Source organism: Brienomyrus brachyistius, unplaced genomic scaffold (genome assembly GCF_023856365.1).
Source record: "Brienomyrus brachyistius isolate T26 unplaced genomic scaffold, BBRACH_0.4 scaffold41, whole genome shotgun sequence".
Classification (NCBI taxonomy): Eukaryota; Metazoa; Chordata; class Actinopteri; order Osteoglossiformes; family Mormyridae; genus Brienomyrus; species Brienomyrus brachyistius.
Genome location: NW_026042316.1, coordinates 1,475,946 through 1,503,367, shown reverse-complemented (window position 1 = coordinate 1,503,367; position 27,422 = coordinate 1,475,946). Strand labels below are relative to the sequence as shown.

The 27,422-nt window shown below is 44.7% G+C and overlaps 1 long non-coding RNA gene across 1 annotated transcript; it reads right to left on the bottom strand.

The window, feature by feature from the left end:
• Positions 1–20,253: 20,253 nt before the first annotated feature.
• On the bottom strand, positions 20,254–21,581 carry LOC125722739 (uncharacterized). Its single transcript, XR_007386561.1, has 3 exons — positions 21,385–21,581; positions 20,850–20,896; positions 20,254–20,693 (listed from the first exon to the last, which is right to left on the bottom strand). It is a non-coding gene; the product is annotated as an uncharacterized LOC125722739 (long non-coding RNA).
• Positions 21,582–27,422: the final 5,841 nt, after the last annotated feature.

Below are 27,422 nucleotides of genomic sequence, written 5' to 3'. Positions count from 1 at the left end.
CTACCTCCAACCTTGGATAAGGTGAGATGTTTTTATTGTCACTGAAAATACAATGAGATGTCATTTGGAGCAAGCCTGTAGACGCCATAGTAAGCATAAAACTAAAGACTAACACTTATAGAGTATAAATACAGAAAAAAAACATTTAAAGGCTAAAAATACATACACCAAAAATAAAAAAGAATAAAAATAAAGAAAAAATTCTGGTGCTGGAAGCAAAGAAACCAGTAGCACATTGTAGTGATGAGTCGGTTGCGAACAAAACGGCTCTCGGAGCCGGTTCTTCGAAGTGAACGATCGGAGCCGGCTCCTGCCTGTGAGCCGGAGTCAGAGCCGCTTTTTTTCTTTCTCTATTTTTTCCACCCGCACGGATTGGTCAACTACACGATGTGTGTCTGCACTGAGCAGGAGGGGGAGGGGCGGTGCTACAGGGTGCGTTCGACTTGGGCTTTAAGTCTTAAGTCGTCTTGCTCTCGTGAGGTTTTTGTACCATGTGACATGGTCACGGATGGTAACATTTTGCAGCGCCGGCTGAAGTCGGACAAAAAAATCTAACCATGATGCATTGCGTTGGGACCACAATGCACTGCTTTAAGCAAGCACTGCAAATGGCTGTGTGAAGTCGAACGCACCCATAGACAAATACAGCAATCACACGCACTGAGAGAGAAACAGGAAGGAAGGAGATGTGCGCGACAAAATGAATGACTGTAGGAAACGGAAAGTAAAATTTGGATACATTTCAATTGCATTGATAATACAAAGGCAGAGTGTAGAGCTTGCAAGGTTAAAATCTCATATCGAACAGGTTCTACAAATAACCTGCATTGGCACATGAGAACTGTACATCCATCAGTGCAGTGGGAAGAAAAAAGACAAGCAAGTGAACCTGCTACTAAGGAAAGTGACAGTTTGTCTACTGCAGTTTGTCAATGTCTACACCGTCATCCAGTACAGCACCACAACCACCTAGACCTACAACCTAGAGCTCTATGAGACAGTTTCTGCAAACAGAACACAATTGATGAGGAATTGTCTAAAATAATTGCGTGCGATTTCCAACCATAGTAATTCATTTCACTAATAATTTTACATTATTTCTGGTAATAAATTCATTTAAGAACCAAAGAAAATCTGAAGAGTCACTTGGGAGTCGAAAGAGCCGGCTCTTTTAAGTGAGCCGAGCCAGAAGAGCCGGATCTCTTAAAAGAGCCGGAATTCCCATCACTAGCACATTGTTAGATATTACACAACAACAGCGTAGCATTGAAAAGCTCCGGGCCGCTGTTTCTGCATGCACTGCCATTTTGGTTTTTGACTCTGTTTACGTTGGAGTGGATGAGTCAGATGGCTGAAGATAGAAGACAACACTGCCATCTAGTGGTCAGGGGTTTAAATGCCAACAGAAAATGAAAAAGTCTGACAAATTTTTGAACTGATTAGCTGTGAATTTTGTAAAACAGCAGAGGCGGTTGGCTGGAGATGCACTAATGATCGGCTTGCAGGTAGTAGAACAATGACCAGCTGAGTCTTTCCTCAGTGTTTCTACTTTAAATAGCAAAGGGTATCATAACACACTTTAGAGTACTTGGTACTTCACTCATTCTTCTATCTTGGTGCCATGTTTCACCATCTCTATCAGTGTCATCAACATCAGTGAAAAGGTGTCTGGGATGCTGACCTTAGAAGCAGAGTTTCAAAGAAGAGCTGAGGAAAGGGGGGGAAAACACCCCCCTTTGAAAACCTCTGAACACTAGGGGATAAGAGCCTTAATGAAGGAAAGATCAGCAATTTGGTGTGAAGCACTTAAACAACTTAGTTAAACTTGGCATAAGAAAAGACAGACAACATAGCAGAGAATGGTTTCAATCCATCGACCTCTGGGTTATGGCCCAGCTCACTTCCTCTGCGCCAAACTTTAAACAGCAAAGGGGCTCTGGACACACATAATGGTACTTAGTGCTTCTTTTCAGAGACCCTAGGTTATAAAGCCCCCGTGAGGTGCAGCATGAGCCTTCCTCAAGCGATGCCTAATGTATGCATGACAAGCAGGTAAAAGCTGTTGGCCATAGACAAAGTGAGACCCAGCAGAGGACATGGCCGTTCTAAGCCTCAGACCTGGTATGGTGATGAAGCTTCCTGTTACACTTTCTACTGCCTTGGTTCATCGCAACAATCAATATGATAAAGAGAAGGAGTCATCCTAGATGGGACTCAAACCCACCCCTCCACTTTGGGATCCCCAGTACATAATGGGGAGCGGGGGGGAGGGGGGGCATAATGAATTCTGAAGGTCCCCGTAGCCCTCAGCCCACTGGGAAGATGCCCAGTACGGAAATGACAGATGCTAAAATAGATGCTAAAGACTCAAATGGCCTAATTGTCAGTGTTTGTTATAGACACCTAATGTAGCTGCAGAGGAAAGCAAAATGTTATATGACGACATCAGGATTATGAGTAATAAAAATGATGTGGTGGTTATGGGTGATTTTAATTTACCAGGGATACAGTGGGACACAGTCTCTGGCTCTTCTGTAAATGAACTCGAGATGGTGGGAGTGGTACAGGATTGTTTTTTTACTCAGTTTAATACCCCTACCAGGGGAGAAGCCATTCTTGATCTTCTTTTCTCTAATAACCAGGTTAGGATTGGAAAATTAGAGGTTTTAGAACCACTGGACAGTAATGAGCATAACATGGTTAAATTTCAGGCTAATTTTCATGTCGGAAGAGCAAAATCCAAAAGAAAAAAATATATTGTGAGGAAGGCAAACTTTAATGGTATGAGACTGAAATTAGAAACTGTAAACAAGTTAAATAGCAAAACGGTTGAAGAGACATGGGAATTTTTTAAAAGGACATTGTTGCAAGTGCAAGAGGACTTCATACCTGTTTCCAGCAACACTAAATCTAGGAAACTACAACCAAGGTGGTTTACTAAGGAAATTAAGAATAAAGTCCGGAGGAGAAGGGCAAAATAAAGCAGGAGTCTACAGGTTGAGTTAAAAAATAACATTAGACTCAATAAGAGGAATGTAGAGAGGAAGATTGAATTGGAAGCTAAGAATGACATTAAAAGTTTCTCCCAATGTTTTATCTCCAAAAGAGTCTAAAAGCTGAAATCACTAATTTACAGGATAGTAAGGGCTTTATAATTGAAAATGAAATTGATATAGTAAATGAATTTAATGATTATTTTACACGGGTGTTCACAGTAGAGAACACAAATAACTCAGCACCATGTAGATTCATTGAATTATTAGATTTCCAGAAGTCCTTAAGCTCAAAGCTACAGGGTTTTTACAAACTGTATCAGCCTGGATTGAAAACTGGTTTACAGACAGGAAGCAGTGGGTAGTTAGTAGAGGCATAATGTCACAGTGGACCTGCGTTCATTGTGGGATACCATAGGGTTCAATTTTAGGACCACTATTGTTCCTAATTTGCGCCAATGATATTGACATCAGTACATACAGTAAAATGGTTAAATTTGCTGATGATACCAAGGTGAGTGATGTAGCAGATACTGATCTATCAGCGGAGAGACTACAATAGGATTTAATTAGCAACTGGGCTGATACATGGCAGACGAAATTTAAAGTAGATAAATGTAAGGCTATCCATGGAGGGAGCAGAAATATAAAGTACAGATATTTTATGGGTTCCACTGAAATAAAGTTAGCTGATTATGAGAATGACCTCGGTGCGTATGTTGATGCTTTCATGTTCCACTCTCGTCAGTGTGGGGAAGTAATTAAAAAGGCCAATTGTTCCAAGTAGAACTTGTGGCCGTAGTGGAAATTAGCTGGAGAACATTTTAAAATGAATCTGAGGAAGCACTTCAATTCAATTCAATTTTATTTATATAACGCTTTTAACAACATGCATTGTCACAAAGCACTTTACATTTAACCAGCCAGAACCCCACCAAGCAAGCCTGAGGCGACAGTGGCAAGGAAACTCCCTCTAGCAGGAAGAAACCTTGAGTGGAACCTAGACTCAGAAGGACCCCATCCTCCTCTGGGCGACCAGGGAGCATGAAACTGCATTTACATTGACATTCATTAGAGTTCATATAGTTATAAAGTCCCAGTTGGTTTCATGTAGTTATATCCAGGAGTCCAGGTGCGGGTTCACACGGTGTAGTCGGCTCGGTATCAGCTCGAAAAAGAGAAAATGGAGAAGAGTTATTGCCCTACACCTAACCGGCAGGACTAAAGCAACTATGACAGCCTGGCTAAAAGAGAGACCTGGAAGGAAGCACAGGCATGAGGGTTTACAGGGGTTTTGGCGTCAAGCCACCTCCCATCCACAGCTTAAGTGATCGGCGAGAGTGGCAGGACGACAGCACCAATCCCCCCTTTCCCCTTCAATCTCAAATAACTATGAACCTCCAGATTTCCCATTCACCTTAGAAAAGAAGATTTAACTATCCAAAAGACTGGCTAAAGAGGTACTTCTTAAGCCTTGACTTAAAAGCAGAGATTGTGTCTAAGTTCCGAACACTAATAGGAAGTTTATTCCATAGCTGTGGTGCTTTATGAGCAAATGCTCTTCCCCCAAAGGTAATGTTCTTTATTCTGGGTATGGATAGAATACCTCCATCTCGTCATCTAAGTGTATGATTCGGAACGCAAATGAGGTCACCCACATACTGCGGTGCAAGACCATTTACAGCTTTATAGGTTAAGAGCAGTGTTTTGTAGTCAACACGAAATCTAACTGGCAGCCAGTGCAGTGAAAATAAAATTGGGGTAATATGATCATATGTTTTGCTAGTAGCGGTTCAATCAATGCTGGGAGCATCTCTGAATAATTTTGATGGAACAGGGTCTAGCATACAAGTAGATGAATTTGAAGATAAAATTAAGTACATCGGTTCTGACTGGTTAACCCTGGTAAATGCTTCAAATAGGGTGATTGCAGCATTAGCACATGCCGTGTCAAGGCCAGAGAATGTAGTTATTGGAATATTCAAAATGTTCTGTCTAACTGAGCATATTTTTGGTCAAAAAATTTCATAAAGTCGTCACTGGAAAATAACCAGTGGTCAGTGGTTATTAGTCAGCTTGGACACCATAGTAAATAGGAATCTAGGATTATTTTTGTTTATTTCAATTAGTTCTGATAGATACTAGATGATTTGGCGGCACTAAGAGCCTTTTTGTAGCTACCCATAGCCTCTTTCCATGCTAGTTCGAACACCACTAGTTTAGTATGATGCCACTTACATTCTGTAAGGACATAAAACTTATAGGTCCTGCAGGCCCCAACTCTGATCAGCCTGCATCAGTCTATTTCAGAGCTCCGCTGGCCCAGGCAAGACTGGACTCAACTCGTCAAACCACCCCTTTTAAGGAAGGCAAAGGCCTGCCGGCTCCTGAGAGACTGGATAGGAATAACTGGAGCAACACAGAAAAAGCAAGACCTTTCACCCCCGGAGTGACCAGAGTTCCACAATCAATCCACAGCAACAACAGCTGTCAGCCTCCAGACACAGACACCTTTTCCACTATAAACAGGATAACTCAGCACACATAGATGTTAGGGACAAATACAAGCATGTTTGGTCTCGTTTGAATAGGCATGAGACGAGGAGTATTATATTCTCAGATTTAAGGCAGTATATCTTTTCCTAAGAGAAATACAGAAACTTCGGCTCAACTCACCAAACTGAGAGAGCCTCTCACATGGTAGAACAAGGGAATTACGACCACCCCCTAAAGTGATCTGATTGGCTGGGGACTTGAGAACCAAGGTCAGCAATGCCCCTAAAATTAACCATTGACCGAAATTGGTCAGTCTTCAGAGACATGCCATCACCTGGTCTGGATACTTAAGGAAGGGCTTCAGAAGTAGTCGGGGAGTCACTCTGTAATCAGAGCTCCCGCAGAGAACTGGGCGAAAGTCCATCTGTAGTCAGATACTTTCCACAGAACTTTGTTCACTCTCAGCTGAGGAATGTGATTGTTTAATATTGTATTTGTCCAAATGTATTTACAAGTATGTGTCCACATGTCAATAATTGTATATTGTAGTATGTTTAATACATGTTGTTTCGATTACTTTATGACTGTCTGATTTGCTAACTTCTTCATAAACTTTCCAGATTGGACTTCTATCCTTATTAGGACTATGGTGGTAAATACTATCTTGCAGCCTCTGGGTTAAATCCCATTTATCCGGGCCCCAAACTCGACTGCCCAAGTTAAGTTAGATGGATACCAAAACTACACCTCTGGAGTTCGCACACGCTCAGTTACGGGCTGACGTAACCTCTGAGGTCAACACATGCTGATGAAAGGTACCGGTCTACCCTCTGAGGGGCGTACACACTATGTTCCTAGGCACCGGGCATAGTCCCTGAGACGCTCACATGGTAAGACAATGGGTGGCATCGGCGGAGTACCTGAGACGAGCCAAAAGTAAACCTCGTACAAACTACCGCAACAGAAGGTGCGCCTTCACAGCCGCTGAGGTTGACACACGTTATGATATGGGCTGCCCCCGGCTGAGCCTCTGAGGTGGACGTACGTGAGGTTTGGGTAAACATTGGCTTAATCTCCGAGGCACCCACAAGCTCAGTAATTGGCAGACACTGAGCCTTTGGGAAATTATATAGGTCAAGGGACCCGAATAATCAGAGGCTGACATTATCTTAAATGGTGGCAATTTCCGTACCTTTAAGACAAACCCTGTGGAACAAGCCCACGGGTCGCCCTGTCGGCCGAGGCGAATCTGGCGGACTCCTTCGTCAGGGGTAAAATGGAGTCAGATATGTGTCTAAAAGAATATTTTGCATATTAAAAAGGGTAAGTAATTCCTAGGAGCGCTTCGAAGGACCAACACGCATTCACAGCCTTCGGCTGCACCATTGGATTCCGCCATTGGGCCAGTGGGTGGCTCCCTACAGTTCTAATTTCCGTGTCTCCAGTTTTAAAGTACGCAAGTGGTCATTATACCAAGGAGCAGTTTTATTTACTCTGTTTTTTTTTTATTTTTAACGGAGCAATTTTCTCTAGTGGAATTAAGCATAGATGCTAAATAATCCGTAATGCTATCAAGTTCAGCAGAATTCGATATTAGTTTGGTTGAAAACGATAGCTCAGGGAGATTATCGATAAAGTTACTCGCTGTATTTGACGTGATTGTACGTTTGGGATATAGAAGCGAGTCGGGGGGCTAATATTTTGAGCAAGGGAAATATTGAACGCAATAAGATGATGGTCAAAGATAATACTGGACTGAGGCAGTAGAGTTACATTATCTATATGAAGACAACTGGATCACGGGGGAATCATAAGCAGGGAAGAACACACAGGCAAACAGCAGCAGCAACATTAATGGCAGGACTGAGAAGCACATTTATACAAGGCTAAGCAGGGAGCAAACTAGAGGCACCTGAAATGAGTAACACAAGGGCAGGAAGGAGAGGTAAAACAAACGCGGAACAGGCATGGCACGTTATACCACACTAGGGAGGAAACGGGAGGTTCAGGTGGGCAGGGTGTGGCAGGGATCCGTTTCAAAATTTAATTTTGGCTTGTACAAACCTTGGTAAAAGCTGCAAAAGATCGATCAACCACTTTCTGAGCTATTGTCTTAACAAACAAAGTATCTGTTGGGGTGGCGGTGTCTGGGGAATACCATGTGTAATACACCTTGTGAAGATTTATAGGTAAAACAAAATATTTTTTGATTCTATCACACATATAGAAATTATTTTAGGTTTAAATAGTGATTTAGCTGAGTAACTAGGCTGAAATTCTATATAGTTGCAATTTTAAGAATTATTACTATTATTCACAGCTTTTAAGCATGCAGTTGGATGACGGATGGATGGATATTCAGCCACCAGAAATGCCAATTGTTGTTAAGAGGATCAAAGTCTGCAAAGTAGTATGCAGGGTTTAAGGCCAGAACACAGAATACTCTCCGACAGAAAGCATAAAGTTCACTGGGGGAATTTCTGTGGCCACTGCCTGAACAGCATGTGTGGAGAATGTTTATGAGGGTCGAGCCATGCAGAGCTGCTGGCCCTGGCATGTAACGATGAATCACAAATCAGTTAAAAATCGGTGCAAATGTATGACGATTTAAACCGGCTGATGTGGAAAATAAATCACTATTGTAGGAGTACTTCACAGTACTTTAACAGAAAAACTGGTGTAATATTACATTTGATTTCACAATGTGAGTTTGACGTCAGATGTCACTACGTATCACGTCGACTGATACGAGTTTTTGGTTTTGACCAAACGCGAGATGGCGAATGAATTTGAAACGGAGGACGGCACAGTGGTTAGTGCTGGCTTCGGTCCTGGCTTCGGTCCAGGGCCCTTTCTGTGTGGAGTTCGCATGCTCTCCCCGTTTTCACCGGGGGCTCCGGCAGCATATTAGCTTTCCGGTGATCACAAACGACGAGGAAACGGCGAGAAAAGCACAGACAAGACATAAACTGCATGCAAACATTGTAAAAGACTGATAACATACACAAACAGGTCCACTGGCACCACCGTGAGCTGAGTGAAGATTATTAAAAGGGCAAAGCACGCTAAAAAGCTGCCATGCAAACCTTAGCTTATTTATTTGATTTTTTTTTTTTATTTACTTATTTTGATTTGGGATTTTTTCAACAGTATTTTATTCAAATTCAGTTGCACTGTTCACAACAGTGTCAACAGTTCAGAAAGATAAATATAAGAATATTTTTGAATATATTTGTCTGCAGCTCATTCTGCAAAAAATGAGAAAATCGTATCGTGAACTCAGAATCGTGAATTGTATCAAATGGTGAGTTGAATGTATCGTTACATCCCTGGTTCTAACAGTAGTACTATGGTATGGTGGAGCCACATAACAGGAAGGCAGTACATTGTGAAGTCTGTTAAGAACATCATTTGCACTGAACTGCCCTCCATTGACCAGCTGTACTTTAACTGCCACAGTAACAAGGTTCAGTCTATAATCCAGGACTCTGACCACCATCCACAAACACTGACTAGCAGATTCATGAACAGCTTCATCCATCCATCCATCCATTTTCCAAACCGCTTATCCTACTGGGTCGCGGGGGGTCCGGAGCCTATCCCGGAAGCAATGGGCACGAGGCAGGGAACAACCCAGGATGGGGGGCCAGCCCATCGCAGGGCACACTCACACACCATTCACTCACACACGCACACCCATGGGACAATTTAGCAATTAGCCTCAGCATGTTTTTGGACTGTGGGGGGAAACCGGAGTACCCGGAGGAAACCCCATGACGACATGGGGAGAACATGCAAACTCCGCACACATGTGACCCAGGCGGAGACTCGAACCCAGGTCCCAGAGGTGTGAGGCAACAGTGCTAACCACTGCACCACCATGCCACCCCGAACAGCTTCATTCGCCAAACAATTCAAACCTGCAGCTTTTGCATCCCCTGTAACAGTCATTTCCACGGCAGCTGCACTGTACAGCTGTTTCTGCACTTTATCCACCACTGACCACATATCATCAAGTTTTGTCCTGCTTTGTATCGCACTGTTTCTGCACCATGTTGTCGTGTACTCCCTTGTGTTGTTATGCACCATCTGTGTTGTTCTGAGCAGTGCCATGATGCAATATTACAAAAAGATCTTGAGGAAATGCAGAGTTCTGGAGGAGATTCTCACAGATGATGGCATGTGTTTATACTGAAGAAACTGTACAAATTGCTAGACATAAAACACAGGACTGGCAACTGTGGTACGTTTTAACACCTTGATAAAAAACTTAAAATCCATAGTAAGTAGGACAACCTCATAGAACCTTTACTAGTCATTGTTCAGAAGATTAACACGGATTAAAAACCATTACTATGAAAGAACGCTAATCAGTTAAGTTGATTATGTGGAGAGAGAGAAAAAAAACTGTATTTGAAAAAGATCAACCATAGAACGAAGCTGCAGCATTGACACCCCCTAGTGGTGATTTGAAGATAGTTCTGTCTGTAGCAGCTAAGCAGTAGATTTGGCGTCAGTTGACAAACTCAGTGCTGCTCGGTTTGAACGGCAGAAGCACAAAAAAAGGGGGCATCTACTGCACGCCCCCCACCCTTGAAAATGGTACAAATTATCATGCAACAGTTTTCTTAAGTAAGTCTTTTTGGGCGTCTGCATAAACGTCCACGATGCGATTGCCCTGATTAAGAAGTGCGCGGCGGATACAATTTGGGATGCATCGTTCATCCGATTTATTAATACATAATTATTAGTATGTCTTTATTATTTAGAAACGTTACCAACAATACTTGACAAATATTTTTCATTGAGATTGATTCCCCGTCTAAAATTTTGGTGACACTTCATATTTTTAAGAGAGACGGACAATTTGACGCATGCAATTTGCAGAAATATGTTGTGCCGCTATAAAGTACACAGGCAGCATGACAAACATAAGTACTCACTGAAGCCACGACATACGCCCGGCTGGCCCAAGCGGTACCCCTAAGAAGAAGGCTTTTTTCACAACCCACGACCATCACGACGGCAAAAAAAACTGAATAGCCTAGAATTTACTTGATTACAAGGCACATATTTATTGGAGCAAGAGCTCTAACATAAAACTACCTTGTAATTATAAAATATTGTGGCTGTGAACAATGTACAAACAAGCACAGAAAGTAAAATACTCCAAAAGTGCAAAGAACCTAAATATTTTTGTTTCCACCGATTCACTCTTGATGTGCTAGGAGTCGCAGTGCAGTAGCCCACTCTTCAGTATCTGCCTTTAAGACCACCAACTGCTCTTTCTCCTCCTTCGCTCGTCGCCTCAGAGTATTGGACTTGGTAAGTAATGTTGCCCTTTTGGTTCCAGCAGCACTCTCTGCTTCCTCTGCCATGTGCTCAGCATCCTTTTGTAAACTCTCACATACACTTTCCAGTGAGACTCTCTTCCTCTTGAGTTCCTCAAGTTTTCTTTTTTGCTTTTTGCTCATCTTTCACCTTTGGTCAGAGGCGCTTTGGTTGCTCCCCCACACACTCTGACATGGTCGCATATAAGCCTCTGTGCAACAACTGTTTCCTCTGATAAGTTGCAGGTCTCCACCTCTATTTGTGGAAAACCCTCGTTCCACTTCGGCTTGCCCATAGGACAGTAGCAGCAAGTTGTTGCAGAACATCCAGAGGTCAGGATAAGGCCCACTAACTTTCTGATGGAAAAAGACATCAACTTTGGATGGTGCTGAAGGAATGAAGGATATAAAATCCAAGCCTTTTGCCTCATTGTGCAGGTGATTATCAGACTGCTGGGATATTGCATCACCTGTAATTACAGTAGGTTAGATGCAGATCAACAATGTCAATACACAGAATCACATGTAGAATAGGAAAGTGATTTATAACCCAATTTTCCTATGATACCATAAATGTGCAATCATTTTAATTTAATCTTGAGATATCTCTAGGCTCATCAAAGAAAATATGTTAACTGGGCTGATGCTTCTTTTCAAACACCAAGAGTCGGTCTTCTAAATACTGCTAAAATCTACGTGTTAACACTATACGGTTCAGGGACGGATTATGGGTTGTGTGGGCCCCTGGGTAAAACGTTCGACAATTTCGTTCGACAAGCAGACAATTTCATGGCTTTAATAATGAGTGTATTTAGCAACTATAATAGCAAAAGATAACACAAAGCTTTCTGTATTAATGGTATTTTAATAACCATTAATAGACAACACATACGGTGGAGTTTTGCCTATTCTGATGGTCCATCATCCAGAATAGTGCCTGTGTGTTTTCCCTTCAGGTGCTCGTGTATAGCGCCAGTGCTGTGTGGTTTGCCATCGAAACTTTACACAGTGTAAAACCATCTTTTTGTTAAAATAATTAAAAATAACTTGAAATTAAAAATTACATTATTTTAATACGTAAACTGATATGTCAATTTAAAATATTGATGTTGACAGATTTTCAGTGGCAGCCCTAGTTGACATCATTATTTATTTCATCCTATTCCGTACCCAATAGCATCTACATGTCATACTGCTGACACTTTTAAGTGAATATATTTTATGTGTGTATTTATGTCATGTGTCAGGATTTGCGCTGGTAATGCGGGTGAGCGCGCGGGCAGAGCAGCGGGCAAGGAGCAGGCAAGCAGGCGAAGTACGGGGAAAACGGGGATTTATTCAAGGAAAAGAGCAGGGCAGGACGGAACGCTGGTACTGACATTAACAAACATCAATGACGGACAAGAAACTAAGGCAAGACATGGACTAAATAGACAAGACAGAGCAAAACAACAGGGTGCAGCTGGGTACGATCGGGGAAGCACACGTGGATAATCAGGGGGGCGTGGCACACACGAGGGTCGTACGAGCCGGACGTGACATCATGTTTATGTACATTTTCATTTCTGCTACCTGATACTTGTATGTATTATCAAATAAGGCATCAGTCTTGGATTAAACACAAGTACAGATTTCATTGTATTTTGGTACATCCTGTACTTAATGACAATAAATCTTGAATCAGTTAAAATGACCTTTGTTCAGCTGTTTTAGGTGAACCCCATGATGTCCTGTAATAAAGCTGTTCAAAATAAAGGTTGTGATGAGATATTCCTCTTGTTTCTCCTTTTTATGCATAAAACATTCATGAAGGAATCTGAATATCTGCTTGATTACTTTTGCCATTGTTAATTTTTACAGTCTTCATAACTACATCAGCAACATCGTTTAATTTTACTGTTTGTACGTAGGAGCTGCACAGTGGTTAGGCCTGTTGCCTGACACATCTGGGAGGAGGGTTCAAGTCACGTCTGTGGATCTTGCATGTTCTCCAGGTGTCATGGGGTTTCTTCTGTTTCCCCCAACAGTCCAAAAATATGCTAAGATTAATTGGAGCTGCCAAATTGCCCATGTCTGAGTGGTGTGTGTGCCCTGTAACAGGTTGGCATCCCATCCTGCGTTATTCCCTGCTTTGTGCCCATATCATCCAGCATAGGCTCCAGACCCCCTGTGACCCTGCACAGGAAGTTCACCATCCCTGGCCAGTTGTGTGGAAGTTAACAACACTTTAGTCAAACAACAGACTAACCAAGTCTCAAGCTTCAAAAAGGGAGCTGCTCATTACCTGAAGAAAAGAGGAACATAAGAAGTAGACTATAGCTCAGCTGACAACGTATATCACTCCCATTCCTTGCTGATGATGGGAGGTCACTGAGACGAGGTGAGAGAACTATATAGAAAGTCAGTTGGCTCCTGCTGACACCCAACAGTGTGACACAAAACGAGTGGCATTGCAGACCTCACTGCTAAATATGGAAAGAGGAGAAATATTTATGTAAATAAAATGTAGAGCATCTATAATAAAAGCACAGCTATTAGGTGCTAATGATCCAGTTCACACCCAAGATGCCTAAGCTTGCTCAGGTCATTCCTGTGATGTAACATGGACCGGCAGGTGCAATGTACTCACTGTGTGCAGTATGAACAAGATGGTTCCATACAGACAGGTGACCCCATAGAAGCGCATCTCCAGGTTAACAAAATCCTTCACTCAGACACTTATGCTCAAATGCTGTTCATAGACTTCAGTTCAGCTTTCAACACAATCATTCCACAGCAGCTGACTAAGAAACTGAGCCTGCTGGGCCTGATCACCTCTCTTCGAAATCGGATCCTGCACTTCCTTACAGAGAGACCTCAGTCAGTGCGGATCGGGAGCAGCACTTCCAGCACCAGCACACTGGGCACTGGAGCCCCCCACTGCTGTTAACTCCGATGACTCACAACTGAGCAGCAATGCACATTTTGAATCACATCAGCAACATCAGGCTGATGACAAGACTGTGGGTCTAGTCAATAAAAACGATGACTTAGCATATAAAGAGGAAGTGCGATGACTATCGGACTGCTGCAGAGCCAACAACCTGTCTCTGAATGTTGACCAAAGAGATGGTTGTTGACTTTAGAAGAACACAAAACACAGAGTTACCACTCTCTGCTGCACATTGATGGCTCATCTGTGGAGATCGTAGAGAGTACCAGATTCCTTGTTGTCCATCTGGCGGAGAATCTCACCAGGTCCTTCAACATCAGCTCCATAGTAAGGAAAGCACAGCAGCACCTCTACTCTCCACGGAAGCTCAGAAAAGCCCATCTCCCATCCTCACACTCTATCAGGGAACTGTTGAAAGCACCCTGAGCAGCTGCATCACGGTCTACTTTGGGAACTGTGTCGCCTCAGATCGCAAGTCCCTACAACAGATAGTGATGACAGTTGAGAAGATCACTGGAGTATCTCTCCCCTCCATCACGGATATTCACACCACACACCGCATCCGCAAAGCCACCACCATTGTGGATGACCCCACCCACCCCTCACATTATCGTTTCACCCTCCTGCCTTCTGGAAATAGGTCCCGGAGCATTTGGGCCTTTACAGCCAGACTCAAACAGCTTTATCCCCCATGCCGTCAGACTACTGAACTCTCAGGCACTAATCTGATACCACACACAGATACACTCATTAACACACTTTATTATTTAACTACTATTTTTTATCTTATTGTAGCCATGTTTACAGTTACTTTTATTTATTTTTATTGCTACCTCATTGCACAACCAAACTGCACCTTATCAGTATTGGGTTTACTGTGCTGTTTGTGCTCATTGGTGTCAGTTGTCCTCTCTTTTTGCACTGTCCAGCAATGTTTGCACAGTTTTTGCTCATTATGCACCATACAGTATGTTGCTAGGCTGTTATGTGTTAGTCTTGTGTTAATTTAAGTAGCACCTTGGTCCGAGGGAAACAGTGTCTTTTGTAACTGTACTATACTCAACTGTGTAAAGTTAAAAATAACATTAAAGACCTACTTGACTTGACATTTACTAGTAACAGGTGCTAAAGTGAAATGACTTGCTTCTGGGAAAGATCTCCAGCTGAAATTCTCTACAACAATTATGGGAGAAATATGGGAAGGACGCGGCGTCAGACCTGCCCCAGTGGGACGAATGTGGTTTTCCTAGAAACAGCAGCTTCAGTCCCAATCAGATAAGCCAGATGCGTTTGAAATTAGAGGAACGGGATCAGACTGGTTGCTCAGGTATTAATGTGGTAGAACTAAAACGGAGACAAATTGGAAGGTGTTTCAATTGTGGGAAAATGAGACAAAGCAGGCAGAGGAGATGCGGGTGGCAAAGAAGCATGAGATAAGGAATGCAGAGAATGTGGATGAGGGTGAGACTCCTGTGAAAACTGTGTATTGAAAATTAGGGCCACAGTATTGTCATCCATCCTGTCAGGGTATGTGGAAATACACTGAGGGTAAATGGCCTAATGCAGGAAGTGTCTTAATCCTATAACATCCAGCTGATTCAGGCTGTGGGGACAGTGTGGGACTGCAGTCTTCTGGCTGGGACCTTGAATAAATGAATGAATGTTACATTTATACAGCCCTTTTCTAAGATACACAAAGCGCTTTACAGAAGCACTGGGGAGCCACTTCAACCCAAAGGTGAGGCAGCAGGAGAGGGGGCCCAGGCAGAGAGAACAGCCAACAAGAGGGGTGCTTCCACAGACAGGACGGGGGCCCCGGCAGACCAACGCTGACGACTCCTGGGACCAAGTCAACAGAGCAGCAGTCGTCATTGTGACTCACCCTCATACATCCATCCATCCATTGTCCAAACCGCTTATCCTACTGGGTAGCGGGGGGTCCGGAGCCTATCCTGGAAGGATATGGGCACGAGGCAGGGAATAACCCAGGACGGGGGGGCCAGCCCATCGCAAGGCACATTCACACACCATTCACACACACATGCACTCCTACGGCCAATTTAGCAAGAGAGAACATGCAAACTCCACACACATGTGACCCAGGCGGAGACTCGAACCTGAGTCCCAGTGGTGGGAGGTAACAGTGCTAATCATTGCACCACCAAGCAGCCCCACCCTCATACATGATTTCAGATTTTTGATTTTAATTCCCTTTTCTGTTTTTGGCAACATATAAAGTGCTGTGAATGTCACTGTCAGATTCTCACATCATCCTCCAGTTGTCCCTTGTCACCCTGGATGCACATTGAATGTTTGGTAAATATTTTATCTTGTAGTGTTCCTGATTTTTTCCTGTGTTTTAATTTGCAATTCTCAAATTTCATGACTGGCATCCGTGGGGACGATTTATTAAACCTGCACTTCAATTTCAAACTGTTGGTAACATGTGTACATATTTTTGTCTGATCTTTTCACCACCAGGTGGCGATATAGCAACTCCAGAGTTATTGATGGCTAGAACAAAAAAAACACAGTAACACAGAGGTGTAGCTAAAAATTCTGGGCCCCTGACAGAATGTCACCTTGTGCCCCTCTATCGAATTTTACATACTGGGAGAGAGATTTGTTGAGCCATCTTCCAATCTAATCCAATCCAGCTTTATTTGAAAAGCACTTTAAACAACCTTATGGACCAAAGTGCTGCACAAAGGAATAAATAAAAACATTCATACACTTAAAAACGAAGTAAAAGAAATTTAACAAAAACCAAAACATTAAATGTGAGTAAAAGGCCATTAATAAAATTTAAAAAAATCAATTAATAAATAAAAGGCTAAGATTAAGATAAAATTTACTATTAAAATTAACATCTCACAGCGTGTCAAAGGTGAAGGAGAAGAGATTAGAAGAGATTTAAAAACGGACAGAGAAGAGGCCTCTCTAATGTGAAAAGGCAAATCATTCCACATTTTAGGAGCTGCGACAGCAAAAGCTCGATCCCCTCTAAGCTCACGCTGAGTCTTAGGAACCGTCAGGAACAGCTGATCAGCTGACCTGAGAGAGCGGGTGGGGGTGTAAGGGTGAAGCAGCTCACAGAGGTCAGGTGGAGCAAGACCATTGAGGGTTTTAAAAGAAAATAACAGAATTTTAAAATGAATCCTAAAATGTACGGGCAGCCAGTGGAGTGAGGCTAAAATGGGGGAGACATCCTCATATTTCCATGTGCGGCAGCATTTTGAACCTTCTGGAGGTGAGCAATAGTGGAGCCTCTAACCCCAACATAGAGGGCGTTACAGTGGTCCAAACTAGTAGTGACAAAAGAGTGGATTACTGTCTCAAAGTGCTGCCTAGAAAGAATTGGCTTTATTTTGGCCAACTGCCTCAATTGTAAAAAGCTTGACTTGACAACTGACCTTATCTGAGTGTCAAACTTAAGGTTGGTGTCGACTTTAACCCCTAGGTGTGTGATGACTGGTTTACAATATTGTTCCAAGGAACCTAAAATTACAGTGGATGTCAGAGGAGTGGAGTTACCAAAAACCAACACTTCTGTCCATTATCTCCCCACTTCCTTGTTAGTTACAATATTTGTTCTGCATTACTGTACTGCTTTGGAGCCTTTTGATATTAAGGTGAATAACACAGTGAAAAAAGAGACAGATGCATTGACAGCAGTTGTGGCCACACTTTGGACTGGGAGTGTAAGAGCAAAGGAAACTGAATCCACTATGTTCTGTCCTGTAAATTTTTATTAAACAACACATGACACACATACGAGTCCTGTTTTAACTTTCAGGGCTGATGGTCTGCAGCCTGGCTTGTGGTCTACAGTGCAGCGCAGGTGCAGTCACTGTGCTGAGCCCGGCGTTATAGTAACGATGCAACCTTTCACACTGACCAGTGAGAAATAACCTTGAAAATGACTGTGCTCTTTGTGGTTCTCCTTTTTTCTTACCACCAAGCAAAAGACTAAACATATTTTCTACTTATCAGTTATCAGAAATCAGAAATGTCATGCAGTAATCAGAGGTTAGACAGCAAGAATGACTTTTGTATTTTTATCTTTTGTCATTCTTTTATCCAGCGACTACTACTTCTCGTCGCGCTCTGGAGAGGGTGGGACCTGTCCCAGGAAGCACAGAGCACAGTCCCTCATGGGATGCCATTCCACACAAACAAACACAATTAAGATGGTCAGATTTGCCTCACTGTGTGATTTTGACTGATAGATGAACTAAGTCTTGTGTGTATAAAAATGTGTAGATTCTTTTAACTTTAACAATGGGATTCAGCAACATGACCTTATAGTGTTAATGACCGGTATCTTACTGGTATTAACTGAATTATGCAAAATTCTACATTATTCTGTATTATTGCACCCAAATTGTTTATACTGACTAAATGTAATTACTGACATCCTGGACATACTGCTTTTTAGGTTTGAATTTAAAATGTTAGTAGACAAATTCATGCTGTCAATAACATCTCACTTGCTCACCCCCTTTTAGATAAAAATACCCTTTGTGGTTTTTCTAGTGAAGCAGAGGGTCTGAGCTGAGGACCTGACGGTTGTGTGGTTTTCGCTCACTGAGACGAGAGACACAAACACCCTGCTCTCAGTCGGTCAGTCTTCCTGTAAAATGCGGCGATGAGACTGCTAGTGGAAAATTACTGACTGCAGCGTCAGCAACACATCTAAACAGCAGCACAAACAAAATGTTCCACAAATGCAGGACATCTGTATGCTTACAGCACACATCAGACACGCTGACCCTCAGCACTGAGCTCCTCCAGGCTCTGTGCTCTCCCCCTTCTCGTCAGTCTCTACACAAATCACTGCTGCTCCAGTGAAGATCCTGAATTTTGCAGGTGATACTACTGTGTTTGCCATCATAACTGAAGGCGATGAGTCTGCCTACAGACTGGAAGTCGTACAGCTGACCATCCAGTTCTGAACTCACATTATCCCAAATGTCCACGGGCTTAGACTCCTCTCATCATCAGGGAGGAGCGTCCCTTGGCACTGTAGAGTAGATGGATGAGAGCAGGCTGATAACAAGGCTGTCATCAATTTTATGTGACACCTCTCACCCCCCCAGCAGACTATGGAGGCCCGGGGCAGCTCCTTCAGTAAGAGACTCAGACACCCAGCGTGTGACAGAACGGTACCGCAGGTCATTGGGCCCCACAGCAGTCAGGCTTTATAATCTGCACTCTGCTCATTGAACTTTTCCCCTGTTCACTGTCTTCTGATACAGTTTCTATCTGCTGCTGATCTGCAATATTGTTCCTCCTTATTCACTGATGTGCAGTGTTGCATTGAGCCAGTGCATTATTCCCTGTGTGGCAGCTTCCTTTGGGAGGCTAATATCTGGCACATGAGCAATAATGTTACATGCAATAGGATTCTGTATAAGTTAAGGATTGTGTATAAGTTAATTTTAATATTCCTATAATATTCCTCTGTATGTAATATATTCTTATTTTTTGTTTCTATTATTACCCTATATTTATATATACATACATTTCTTTTACATTCATAATGATGTTGTTTGTCGTTTTGTGCCCCACTGCTCTTGTAACAAGCCTCAGTCTTGACTCTCCCTTTTAAGGTCTTGGCCTTAAATCACACTCGATATAGGTGGTGTCGTCCCCATCACCCTGACCAGGATACATGCTGTAAGATTAATGGATGATGTTTATCTGTGTGATGAAAAAGAATGTGAATAAAACAAAAATGTACCATTATAAATGGGAACCCTAGGATGTGTGGTGGTTAGAGATGTGGACTGATGAGAATTTTGCTTTTCTAAAGTTCTGTTGTGAAAACTGTACAGTCTGTTCCATGTACAGGGTAGTGATATGTAGCAATCATGTGCTCCATTCAAATGTCCAGCTGTATGAATAATAATGGTGGCTTGTTTGGATAAAATAACTTAGGCTGAATACTTCAAAGCGTGACCTGGGTGAGGTAGAGAGGAAACAGGGTCTTACAAGCAGCAGGTATTGTTCTCTCTGTGTGGTTTTTACTCTTTGCAAAGTGAGCCCAGCACAGTGCAGTCAGTGGGTCAGTCTTCCTGAGCTGCATCTAACCAGTGGAAACATCTGCAGCACTGCAGAGAAGCACTCAGCAGACAAACAAACCAAAACAGCTTACAGCTGTATGTCACTTTTCAATTGCATGTTGGGAAATAGACTGTAGAGTAAGCAGTCTTGATAAATGAACAGTAATGGGAATTATGCTCCTACTTTTTGTGTTTATTGTGGGGGCAGCACAGTGGCTGCGTGTACATGTGTGCCCTGTCGATGCACTGGCACCCCCACCGGTGTGGAGTCTGGCCTTGTGCCCTGTGTGGCCCACCCACCTGCCAAACTATGCATGATAAGGGGCTGGAAGATAGATGGATTATATGAACTGTAAAGTGGTAATGTCACGATCCGGGTTGTGCGGGTAATGCGCACGGGCAGGCGAGCGAGCAAGAAGCAGGCAAGGAGCCGCAAGTCGGGGAAAACTGGGGATTTATTAACGAACGGGACGGACAGGACAGAACAGCGGCTCGAAGACTCACTAGCATCAATGACGGACAATGAACTGAGGCAAGACTGGGACTGAAATAGACAAGACAACAGAGTACAGCTGGGTACAATCAGGGAAGCACATGTGGATAATCAGGGGGGCGTGGCACACACGAGGATCGGGCTCCGTAAAATCCCGTGATTCAGTCTCAGAAGCACTGGCTCCCCTGCCCTCCTTCTGAACATTATTAAAGCTACACCCTGAACCCTCTGTGTGACTGACATGAATGAGAAGCATCTTTATTCATAATCTCTGTACCGGAGGTCAGAATACAGAGTGTCATTATTCCCATCTTTCTTCTGTCTCCTGGGTTTTGGCTTCTTAAGGTTCAGGGCAGCGTAATTCAGTGTGTCCTCGTCATGGCACTGGGGAGAGAAAGATGGCAGAATTGGATGGATGGAAATCGGTTTGCTATTACTTATTTTCACAAATAGCACTTAAATGCTGATCCCAGGATGGAAATCAGTCTGAGGTTCATTTGTTTTACTGACGATTTGTAATTTGAAATATTTATTACATACTTGCTTGCGTGACCATTCCACTTTTGATATATCACTGTTCTTTTCATCTGTTTAAAATATATAACACATCAATATATTATTTAATTTCACGCGGTATCACAGTGGTCAGATAAAATTCCGAATTTTCAAGCAATCAACATCCTTTTTGTCTCAAAAATGAAAGTAAAAATGACTTCTGTCAATGTAAGTGTGCATGTTTGGATATGTGTTATTTGTTCTCATATATCATATATAATAAAATTGCTATAAAGGAGATCTTGGTAATAAAAGTTATTGATATGCAACTTATTGCAACATGTATATTTCAATAGATTTTGCAAAATATGAAAGATATAATACAAAAATGTAAATCTTACAGTACAAAAAGGTTTATATAAATAAGGTGAGATTTAATAATGGATTTTTAAACTGTGTTACTTGCAAGAGTGGTTTTAATATGAAAATTTTATCTATCATAAAACAATTTTATATTTCTATAATTTGTTAAAAACTACATTTTGTCCTTCTTCTGAGTGTATAAAGCCGGGCAGCGTACCTGCACAGTGTGTACAGGGCAGTTTACATCTTATACAAATGAAAGCAACGTTCAGAATAATGCTGCAAGATAAAACTATCAGCAAGTCAGAGTGAAGAGGATCCAGCAGCTTCTGAAAGCCTGTAACAACGAGATAGATTTCAGCATAATGATATAGAGACACATTTCCCATTTGCTTACATTACATTAGTTAAAGATCAAATTGATAATAAATTAAAGTAGATTTCTTGTAAAGTTGTCAATTTTTAACACATTTTTTTAATATTTAGCATTTTAACATTTATTAATATATTATTTAAATAATTTATTATTATATTATTTATTATTAAAGATTATTTAATTAACAATTATGTAATTAAATGTAAGTGCATATACACTTAAATTAAGAATTACATTACTTTAAATAGTATAAGAAATAAATTTATGTCCAAATAGCAAAAAAAAAGCAAAACAGAAGCAGATATACTCCCCACACTGGGTGTTACCATCTATATCCAGTTGTGTGCTGTTCCCAAACATTATCTCCCCACACTGGGTGATACCATCTATATCCAGCTGTGTGCCGTTCCCAAACAGCATCTCCCCACACTGGGTGATACCATCTATATCCAGCTGTGTGCCGTTCCCAAACATTATCTCCCCACACTGGGTGTTACTGTCTATATCCAGCTGTGTGCCGTTCCCAAACATTATCTCCCCACGCTGGGTGTTACCATCTATATCCAGCTGTGTGCCGTTCCCAAACAGCATCTCCCCACGCTGGGTGTTACTGTCTATATCCAGCTGTGTGCCGTTCCCAAACAGCATCTCCCCACACTGGGGGTTACCGTCTATATCCAGTTGTGTGCCGTTCCCAAACAGCATCTCCCCACACTGGGTGTTACTGTCTATATCCAGTTGTGTGCTGTTCGCAAACAGCATCTCCCCACACTGGGTGTTATCGTCTATATCCAGCTGTGTGCCGTTCCCAAACAGCATCTCCCCACACTGGGTGATACCATCTATATCCAGCTGTGTGCCGTTCCCAAACAGCATCTCCCCACATTGGGTGTTACCGTCTATATCCAGCTGTGTGCCGTTCCCAAACAGCATCTCCCCACACTGGGTGTTACCGTCTATATCCAGCTGTGTGCCGTTCCCAAACAGCATCTCCCCACGCTGGGTGTTACCGTCTATATCCAGTTGTGTGCCGTTCCCAAACAGCATCTCCCACACTGGGTGTTACCGTCTATATCCAGCTGTGTGCCGTTCCCAAACAGCATCTCCCACACTGGGTGTTACCGTCTATATCCAGCTGTGTGCCGTTCCCAAACAGCATCTCCCAACACTGGGTGTTACCGTCTATATCTAGCTGTGTGCCGTTCCCAAACAGCATCTCCCCACACTGGGTGTTACCGTCTATATCCAGCTGTGTGCCGTTCCCAAACAGCATCTCCCCACGCTGGGTGTTACCGTCTATATCCAGCTGTGTGCCGTTCCCAAACAGCATCTCCCAACACTGGGTGTTACCGTCTATATCTAGCTGTGTGCCGTTCGCAAACAGCATCTCCCCACACTGGGTGTTACCGTCTATATCCAGCTGTGTGCCGTTCCCAAACAGCATCTCCCACACTGGGTGTTACCGTCTATATCCAGCTGTGTGCCGTTCCCAAACAGCATCTCCCACACTGGGTGTTACCGTCTATATCCAACTGTGTGCCGTTCCCAAACAGCATCTCCCACACTGGGTGTTACCGTCTATATCCAGCTGTGTGCCGTTCCCAAACAGCATCTCCCCACACTGGGTGTAACCGTGTATATCCAGCTGTGTGCCGTTCCCAAACAGCATCTCCCCACGTTGGGTGTTACCGTCTATATCCAGCTGTGTGCCGTTCCCAAACAGCATCTCCCACACTGGGTGTTACCGTCTATATCCAACTGTGTGCCGTTCCCAAACAGCATCTCCCACACTGGATGTTACCATAAATATCCAGCTGTGTGCCGTTCCCAAACAGCATCTCCCCTCACTGGGTGTTACCATCTATATCCAGCTGTGTGCCGTTCCTAAACAGCATCTCCCCATGTTAGGTGTTACCGTCTATATCCAGCTGTGTGCCGTTCCCAAACAGCATCTCCCCACACTGGGTGTTACCATCTATATCCAGCTGTGTGCCGTTCCCAAACAGCATCTCCCCACACTGGGTGTTACCATCTATATCCAGCTGTGTGTCGTTCCCAAACAGCATCTCCCCACACTAGGTGTTACCGTCTATATCCAGCTGTGTGCCGTTCCCAAACAGCATCTCCCCACACTGGGTGTTACCATCTATATCCAGCTGTGTGTCGTTCCCAAACAGCATCTCCCCACGCTGGGTGTTACCATCTATATCCAGCTGTGTGCCGTTCCCAAACAGTATCTCCCCACGCTGGGTGTTACCGTCTATATCCAGCTGTGTGCCGTTCCTAAACAGCATCTCCCCATGTTAGGTGTTACCGTCTATATCCAGCTGTGTGTCGTTCCCAAACAGCATCTCCCCATGCTGGGTGTTACCATCTATATCCAGCTGTGTGTCGTTCCCAAACAGCATCTCCCCACGCTGGGTGTTACCATCTATATCCAGCTGTGTGCCGTTCCCAAACAGCATCTCCCCACACTGGGTGATACCATCTATATCCAGCTGTGTGCCGTTCCCAAACAGCATCTCCCCACGCTGGGTGTTACCGTCTATATCCAGCTGTGTGCCGTTCCTAAACAGCATCTCCCCATGTTAGGTGTTACCGTCTATATCCAGCTGTGTGTCGTTCCCAAACAGCATCTCCCCTCACTGGGTGTTACCATCTATATCCAGCTGTGTGCCGTTCCCAAACAGCATCTCCCCTCGCTGGGTGTTACCATCTATATCCAGCTGTGTGCCGTTCCCAAACAGCATCTCCCCACACTGGGTGTTGCCATCTATATCCGGCTGTGTGCCGTTCCCAAACAGCATCTCCCCTCACTGGGTGTTACCATCTATATCCAGCTGTGTGCCGTTCCCAAGCAGCATCTCCCCACACTGGGTGTTACCATCTATATCCAGCTGTGTGCCGTTCCCAAACAGCATCTCCCCTCACTGGGTGTTACCGTCTATATCCAGCTGTGTGCCGTTCCCAAACAGCATCTCCCCACGCTGGGTGTTACCATCTATATCCAGCTGTGTGCCGTTCCCAAACAGCATCTCCCCACACTGGGTGTTACCATCTATATCCGGCTGTGTGCCGTTCCCAAACAGCATCTCCCCACACATGGCCACGGCGCAGTAGTAAGTCCCAGCATCGGAGAGGCTGAGGTTCCCCTTGGGGAGGCTGTAGACGCAGCTCCGTGTAGGAGATCCAGCCTCAGGGCTCTTCTCACACTCATCACTGCTGTTTCCGTGGCTATAAATGACTCCTGGAAGGGATTCTCCTGATCCATGTCTGAACCAGTAAACACTGTGTTCTCCTGCACAGCTCCCAGTCTCTATCGTACACTGCAGGCTCACAGAGTCTCCTGGCTGCAATGTGTCAGACACAGGCTGCTGTACCACAGTCCTGCTGTTGGAGTATTTACCTGAAAAGCAAAATGTTGATGATGACAGCGCTTTGAGAGCCACAATGGAAAACACAGATCCTGAAAAATATTTCTTGCCGATTTTAGAAATATTTTGGAATGGATGTCATGTTGTTCTATCTATCCATAAAATAAGTAACTTCTTGGAGAATAGTTGACATTCTTGTCTCTTTTTGTTGTATAACTATGTATTAGTATATATTCAGTAACACTTTACATTAACTGCACCTACATTATACATTTACAATGCATTCATATAACATTCATAATCACCATGTAATTCGTATACCTTAATATCCTAACATACCTTAACAGCTTTAATATACATTGATAACATTATATGACAACAAAGATTATATTATAACTGTAACACTGGCCCAAGAAGTGGAACGGAGATCCAGATTTGCACGCAGCCAGAAGTTTTATTGGCAGCACTAGTACGTAGCAATGAAAGGGGCTAAGCGAGGAGAATGGTCGAGGGGCAGAAGCATGTGTCCGAAGCCGAAAGAGGAACAAACACGGGACACGACAACACAGGGAAAGAGTACCAGGAGAAGCCGGTCTCAGCGGGGCAGGAGGTTCAGGTTCGGGAACGGGTCTGGGAAGAGGAAGAGGAACAGACAAGGTAAGTACACTGGGCGGACGGAACATATAGGAAGCAACGGGGAGACGATAGACAATAGATTGCTCAGCATGGCTCAATAGCATGGCTCAATACTTCGCAATGTCCCGATGGAGCTCAGTGCTTAAATACATTCCGTCATTAAGCGTTCTACGGAGCACCTGGCTGGTCCCGCCCATGTGGGCGTGATCGAGACGGGCTATTCGGTGGGTTCCGCCTGCATGGGCATGACAATAACAAACATTATATGATAAGAACAAACATTATAATTGTATAATCATATGTTTGATGTTAGTGCATGAAGGTAGATGAATTTAATTAATTTCAATGTAAAGAAATGAAGTGTGTTGTCACGCTCGGCGTCTGCGGGTGAGGCGCACGGACGGGGCGAGCGGGCAGGAAGCAGGCAAGCAGGCAGAATCAGGGCAAACGGGGATTTATTCGAATGACGCGGACTCGGGAACATGGCACGCCGACTAACATCAATGACAGACCAAGGACTCGGGTAAGACACGGACTGAAATACACAGGACTGATTGAAAATAAGCAGACACAGCTGGGTACAATCCGGGAAACACACGTGGGTAAGCAGGGGGCGTGGCACACAGGAGGAGCCGACGAGCAGGGCATGACAGAACCCCCCCCCCAAAGGCGCGCTTCACCGGGCGCGCCAGGGAGGAGGCGACAGACGGGACACGGGAACCGGGACCTGGAGCAAAAAAAAACAGAACCATCAACGAGAGACGGGAAACAGGACCGAGGCACAAAACAGGGCAAGCGACAGGACGTAAGACAGGAGCTGACAAAGGGATGGGAAGGCAGAGAGACAGATCAGGAAGGGAGAAACAGAGGGAACAGGAGGAACAAAAGGAGCGGGAGTGACGGGAGGGAACGACGGGAAACCAGGAGCGGAGCGGGGCAGAACAAAGGGACCAAGAACAGAGGACAGCGGGACAGAGGCAGGAGGAGGGACAAACACAGGCGGGACCGGGGCATGAAAGGGAGAGAAGGAGGGGGAACCAAGGGGAGCCCGAGGGAAACCCAGCGGGCGACGGGCGGCAGCCGGAGGGGCCGCAGGCGGCCGGGAGGCCGGAGCCGGAGGGGACCGAGAAGGGGCCGAGGAGACAGGGCGAGGGACCCGCGGAGGGGCCAGGGAGGGAGCAGGAGGGAGCACCAGGGAAGGGGACGAGGGAGCTGGAAGGGGCCAGGGCGAAGGCAAGGCGAGGGGGGGAGCCGCCGTAGGCGGCGACGTCCTCCGACGAGCCGAAGGTGGGGGCCCCGCAGGCGACCGAGGAGCTGCCGTCGGGGAGCCCCCCGGCGACCGACCAGGCACCGGAGGGGGGAGCGAGGCAGGGCGACGAGGCACCGGAGAGGGACCCGCAGGCGACAGCCGACCCGGAGGGCCAGGACCCGCAGGCGCCAACCGAGCCCCAGCGCAGGCGAGGCAGGGCGAGCCAGGGGGCAGGGAGGGCGGGACCCCAGCCCTGCGTCTGTGTCCCCTCCCTTTACGGGACACAGACATGATGGCCCCAGGTCGGGGTCGAGTTCGCCGGGGCGAGGGAGAAAAAGTCACTAGTGCGGTCCCCGAGGGGTCCCATTCAAGCTCCTCCACCTCTGAAGAGGTAGGAGCCAAGATGGAGTCCTCTGGGACCACCTCAGGGACTAGGGCGACAGGACTTGGAGCTGCAGCAGGGAGAGGGGGCGCCTCTGGAGCTGCAGCAGGGAGAGGGGGCGCCTCTGGAGCTGCAGCAGGGAGAGGCTGCGGGGGCGCCGGGACAGGAACACGGTCAGGCTGCGGGGGCATCAGCCCGGAAACTGCAGGCTGCTGCAGTGGGGGCGCCGGCCCGGGAG